The following is a 6,681-nucleotide window of genomic DNA, read 5'->3' as shown; positions in this document are numbered from 1 at the left end:
TGTGTGTGTGTGTGTGTGTGTGTGTGTATGTGTGTGTGTGCATGAGTGCATGCCTGCATGCAGGAATGCGTGAATGCGTGCGTACGTGCGTCTGTGTGTGTGTTCACCTTTTGAACTTTAACGTGACACGTGGGGATTTCAATATCCTTCTTATGTAAACATATTTTAATTGGTGTTGCATAATCTTGTATGCAGTACATGTTCTGCTCCACCTTTTCTTATTACCTTAATAAAAATACATTACAGTTAAAAATGCCATATGCATTTTTTGGAGGTTGAATGCCTTACTGCCGTATTTAATAAATTGTCTGCACAGCATGATTCAGATTTTGGTTATTATAATTCTGACAGCGGCAACAAAAGCTCAGTGTGCCTGCATGCTGACGTGCAGTGAGCTGGTATTAATATCCTGATGAAATTGCTCATATTGTGCACTTATAGAAAGGATACAGCTAATTTGCACAACAATACTGCAAGACTGGATAAGTCTGGTTTCTCTATTTCAACCTTTTAATATGGATCTACGTTATTTTCAACAACGATGTAATTCTTCCAATTCAAAGACTCTACTGTTTAGCGGGATTGTTGGAAATTCTATTTTGACTTACACGTGACAATATTGATTTCTATAAATCATGACTATGGAGAAAAGAGCCCCAAAATGTCTGGTCAGTGAGTTTTGTCCAAATAAAAAAAATGTGATTCCAGCTTATCATTCCCAGTCTGCTGAACGCTGCAGTGCATCCCGAGACGCTGACAAGACAGGAGCAGCACTTCTTAAACTTCTCTATAAATAATAACAAAATCCTAGAAAAACAGTGAAAAAAAGACATCAGTGTACTTCTACATAGATAATAACCAAATCCTGAAAAAAGTACCACTGCTGGAGACATCAGTGCCTGTAAGCCTCTGAGCCAGGAGCTCTAGAGATTCTAGGATCCGACGTTTAAAGGGGCTCAGCCCCAAATGAAAATGTGAGATGGATACTAATTTAGCGGGGGGATAGCAAAATATATGCATTTATTATTATAACAGAGCAAAATATTGAACTTATGAAAAAAACTAAGAAAGTCCCTCTATGGACTGCCAGAATCAAATGAAATGATAATGAGGTGTAAAAATAGAAATAAATACAAAACTAAACTTTCCATGACTGGGTTACAGGTGCATATTTGGCTATAACAACATAGGATATTAAAACCTGTTTTTTTTTTAACCTGTATTTTTTTGCCCTTTGTCACCAACAGACAAGTTCTCAAACTCTGAGATTTAAAAAATAAAAATGAATAAAGAATAAAATGTACTTGTTTTTTATCATAATTTTTAGGGGGGGGCTGAGATTATTTTTAGAGGGCTTGAGCGCCCTTGAAGGGTCTAACCTCGCCAATGCTCTGAGGTCTCTCAGAGTCTCTTGGGTCTCTTGAAATCCCAAACAGAGAGCAGAAAGAAAGGAGGATGATACACTGCTGGTGCAGTCACTGTTGATGAAAAGATAGGAAACAAGGGGAAGATAGGGGTTGATCACAAATGATAAAACACTATCTATCTGATACTTAAAATAAATGAAAGTTAGTCTGACAGTGGGCTGACTGAGCTGAATAATACATGAAATGTATGAGAATTGCCCTTTTCACCTTTTCCTTTCTAGTGTAATATTTTTTCAAGAAAAGCAGTATATGGAGTTAATGGAGTTAGCACCCGGCAAAGCAACGTATGACTTATTTTAATTGTGTTGCTTTTGGCACTCAGCACACGCATCTGAGCCAGTAGCCGCTGCATGACAGAAGAGGACTCATCCGCTGAACTGACACAGTAGAAACTGGTGGCTGCTTTTGGCAGTGTTGCATAAACATGACGTAAGCCTACTGTAGGAAAAGCAGGAGCCTGTGGCGACGTCTCTGACATCTTGACATCACAGCATGTTAGTCTCTTCATCACATCAGCTGCATTCTCCTTCAGTAAAGAAGCCAAATTGTGCTCCAGTATTCCCTCGTTATTGTTACAACTACAGGTTATTTGAGTGGTGTTATTCGTTGCAAATTAATGCCAACATGTTTAATGTTACCAAACACTATGTTTCACAGGAAGGACTCTGTGAAAACTGACTCAATGACACTAATCTATGTGACCCAATGGGGCAAATGGCGGTAAGTAGGCTACTTTACGTCTATTCCACTGCACAACCTTTTTGATAAGTTTATAAAATGATGACAAATTAAAAAATTAATGATAAATTAATGTGTGGCTTATTTTTAAATCGAGTAAAAAAGCGTTCCAAAATCTGCTCTGACAATGAAACGATATTTACAGGTAATTTGTGGTTGCTGTGGTAACTGTAGGAATCCATGCAGGGAACAGATGCATTTTTTTGTATTAATTGATTTTTATGGCAAACTGCACAGCCAAAGCAGCAGTCCGGCCCAGTGGTAAGCAGCCAAGTGGCCCCAGCCTTTGTGAACATTTGCATGACAGTGTCTCTAATTGTGTGAGCTCCTACTAATGAGGGGTGAGCTCGCCAAAATGTTTCCACGAGATGGCTTCGGCTAGGAAGACGGTTTGCGAAGGCTTTAACTCTTGGGGGATCTATGATCATTTGATAAAACATCTGTGATTTTACTAATGACTGTTTCTCCTTAGGGAGCCGAGAGAACAGACTGCCAGCTCCTTTCTGCTCTGCAAGTGACATTGTAAGTGCATGTGGTTAGGGGGACCCATTTTTCCCAAAGCAATAATGTCTGTTCAGGTAAGTTAAAAGACCAATGATGTGGGTATATGCCACATCCATTTTTTGTTTTAAAAACCTGCTCGTGTCCATGTAGAGATTCAAAAAACCGGGCATATATTTATGTTCCCAATCCCATTGGATTCCTGGAAGTGCAAATTAGTAGAATTCATACCAGTATTTATAGCAAATCTTCACAAAAACCCTCAGCTCTGCTTGATGTGATGTACTTACTCACCTGATGACAAGCCCTCTAAACTCAGACAAAATCCAAAATTACAATAAATAATAATAATAATAATTATTATTATTATAATAACAATAATAAAAAGTGCAAAGACAGCCTAACGATGCCCCGAGCTTTCACTCGTATTAAGAGTTTATTGTATGATCCGCTCCGCACACCACATGACATGTTTGGGATTCAGCAGGTTGGTAATAAGAAACACATTTCATTCATGCTCATGCATTCATGAGCGGATAACAGTGGTTAAGATGACTCTTTGCGACCATTTTTTCTGACATTGAGACAATTGAGAAATAACCTACGTGTCAAAATTGGCATTTGAAAATAAGGAACCTTTTATGCCACCCTGCCCCGGGCCACTCCACTACCTCAACCCTTACATTTAGATAAGGGTACACATGGTGAATCCAAAAACAACCACTAGGCAACTAACCTGCTTTACAATATCAATGCGTAGTTTATATCGCCCTCATGAGGAATTGTAAGTAATGATAATAGATAATCACTGTTGGAACGTCCACATGATGCAGCCTGCCATGATCGTGCAGGTAGGCAAGCACTGCCCTGTCACGTCCATCTATCCATCCATCCATCCATCCATCCATCCATCCATAACTGTCTTTGTCAATTATCTTCTTTGTGTTTTATTGGAGGGGCCATTTGTTTAAAGACTTTGGTCCACTAGATGTTACAGCTAATGAACTGCCACTTCCTTTACCGGAAGGAAATGTAGCAGACTCATTAAAAAGGCTCAGTGGTTAGGTCTACCGCCAACCTTTTTAAAATAATTTTGGTTGAAAAATATGGGATATTTGGGGGGAAATTATGAAATGGGAGGATAGCGGAAGACAAAATTAAAATTACTGGAGAATCGCAGGAACAACAGGAGGGTTGACTGGCATCATTACTCTACTGTCAGTAACCGCAGTGGACCATGATGCAATGCAAACGGTGTGGCTACAACCACAAATCCCACAGGGTTCATTACCCATTCATATCCTCAAGCATTAACATTTTATTGTTATAGACAGTTGTTGTTTTTTCATTCAGGTAGATCAATATGTTAAATCAGCAACTAGAGGAAGTTGTTAGGTCAACAATAATTCAAAGCTCTACATCCCAAACTTAATTTTACAAATGCTCTGCTGATTCCATTCAAGCATCTAGATATGGATTTTTTTCATCCAGAGTGCTTCACTTAAAAACAAACAAATAAATCAATAAATGAAAAAAAGAATTGTCTCCTGTTGCCTCTCGGTGCCCATTGGGAGCAAACTGCGGTCTCCCATGGGAGCAGCATTAAAGGTTACAACCCGCTGCACGTGGGCTTATTGGCTGCACCAGGGCTTCATCCTTTCTGTTTTAATTGGGTAAAAAAACCCTGGTGTACAACGACAAAAACCTATACTTGCATGCTGTGATCATGCCTCCCTTCCTAATGTACTTTCAAAGTCAGTGCACATAGTAGTGGGTATCTTCCAAAGTTATATATTTTTTTGTTTTGTCAAATTATCTCTTCTTGTTTCCCCTGACAGCGTTTCCATGGTGAGCTACAGTACACTCGAGGGATAGTGGCACAAAGTGGTGATTTTGTACTATAAATACTGTAGCTGTGGAAGACACCCTCTTGATTTGTCTAACTCAGACAGCTAAAGGCTAATATTAAAGGTTCCCTGTGGATCCATGCTTGGGTTCTTTTTTGATGCCATTTTGTTCTTATTTTAGGATGAAATATTTTACATGATTGAATTAAACATGTTATTTATATTTCTCCTCTTCATTTTTCTTCTCCCTTGAACTCTGAAAGTTTTGGTCTCAGCACCGACAGCAAAGCTTTCCTGGTTAAATAAAGACTGCATAGAAAAAGGTCTATCTGGAGAACCTTGATAACCGAAGGGTTATCATGTCACCTAACTGCCAGGTTTGATTCTAGCCGGGGACCTTTTGTTGCATGTCATACCCCTCTATGACCTAAACATACAGCGTCTTTTCAACTGCAAATTAACCTAGCCATGCTTTCTGGGAAACGACCATTGCTGTCACTTTTCACTCATTGTGCACCTTGACTCATCCCAGCTCAGTAGTGCGGAGGTAAACTCCACCTGGCCTGAATGACAGCTGTGTAGTAAACTCTCTGTTAATGATTCCAACCACCAGAGCTGGTGCTTTCCGAACCAGTTTAATAATTCAGCCTGCATCCCTTCCCCCACAGCAAACAGCTTCTCTTTAATCTGCCTTATTAGTGGAGCTGGGGTGAGCTGGTGTGTTTAAGTGTATTAAGAACTCCGAGTCGTTCTGTAAAAGTAGTTATGATGATCCTGTAATACTCTTCAAAATCTTCAGAAATAGCACGTTGTGATTTTTTATTATTTGATTAAAGGAGACCGAATTTAAATAAAAAGGCTTTCATGTTGATTATCAAATAATGCTCACAAAAATGCATTTAATATAATACAAAATGCCTTCAAAAATGAAATAAAAAACTGTCTTTTAATGAAATGGTTATGAATCATTAATGCAATAGGTCTACAGTACTAGATTTTTAATCAGACATATTGATACCAAACAGCATGAATTCCCCAGTTGTGACATTTGTTATGCTCACCAGGGTGCTGGTTTTTGATTTAGGCTGCCGAGATTTAGTGATAATGAACCAAAGCTTGGCTGCGCACATGCTAAACAATAGCCTGAGGCATGCAGAAAATTATATGACTAATATTGAGTATGCAACATTGTCACAGATAGTATTCAACGGTGTATTCAGAGGTTCAAAGCGCATTACCAGATATTAACATAAATGATTGATTAACTCACTATAAGATAATGGTTAATATTAAAGAGGAAAAAAGATATAGACTCACAAAGAGAGCCTTTGTTTGTTTGTTAGTTTAAACTTAAAAATAATAATAAAAAAACTAAACTATAAGTACCAATAAACCGATTTAGAAATGCAAAAGATATTGTTAAATATACTTTATATCGGTAAAAGAAACACACATTGGCTTTTCCTGCTCTAGCCGCTGGCCACTCCCCCTCTCACACTGCTTACTGAGTGAGCACTATGTGACCGCCCCCCCCCCCAAAACTCCTGTCCTGCAAAATCCAGAAAGAAAGACTCCCTAATCTCGTTTCGTTCCCTATGTTGTCTAAAGTTGTCAAAACTCTGTTGCGGACTCTGTCACGGACACACACTTCACACCTTGAGCAGACTCGCGCACCCCCTGGCAGAAAAGAGAGAAAGAAAAAGATACGTTGTCCGTCTCTTTCTGGAGGATAACTAGCCGATATACAGAACGGTACACTTAACAGCAGCTACTTTCAACGTAATATGATTGCTGGATATACCAAACTAACCTTTCTTCACTCTCCTGGAGCACCAGCAGACAGCTGAAAGGAACATCGCAACTGTTGTGTTGAAAAAGGTTGGGGAAAAAAGACGCTACGTAACGTTGGCTTTTCCGTGTCTATTATTTCGCTAAGTCTAAACTCAATAAAAAGCCATTTGCCCACATTAAATATCAAACAAAAGCCAAACTCTCTCTGTCTCTGTCTCTCTCTCTATATATATATACAGTAAATATATGTACAGTATATAAGGTGGCTAACCGTAGAATGCTAGCGCTAGCATGCTAGCCTATTCTCAACAACAAAACAATGCTACAAAACAATGGTTCAAACACTACTTCACCATAATCTACAAAAGAACTACTTC

At 38.9% G+C, this 6,681-nt stretch overlaps 1 long non-coding RNA gene across 1 annotated transcript in view; it reads right to left on the bottom strand.

Moving 5' to 3' along the window:
• The window catches only part of LOC116689804 (uncharacterized), a 9,489-nt gene that overhangs the window by 1,903 nt on the left and 905 nt on the right, over nucleotides 1–6,681 (bottom strand). The gene's annotated exons all lie outside the window — the stretch shown is intronic.

The sequence above is a fragment of the Etheostoma spectabile genome, chromosome 5 (assembly GCF_008692095.1).
Source record: "Etheostoma spectabile isolate EspeVRDwgs_2016 chromosome 5, UIUC_Espe_1.0, whole genome shotgun sequence".
Taxonomy (NCBI): Eukaryota; Metazoa; Chordata; class Actinopteri; order Perciformes; family Percidae; genus Etheostoma; species Etheostoma spectabile.
Note: the sequence above shows the minus strand (reverse complement) of the source record. Positions and strands in the feature narration are given on the sequence as shown.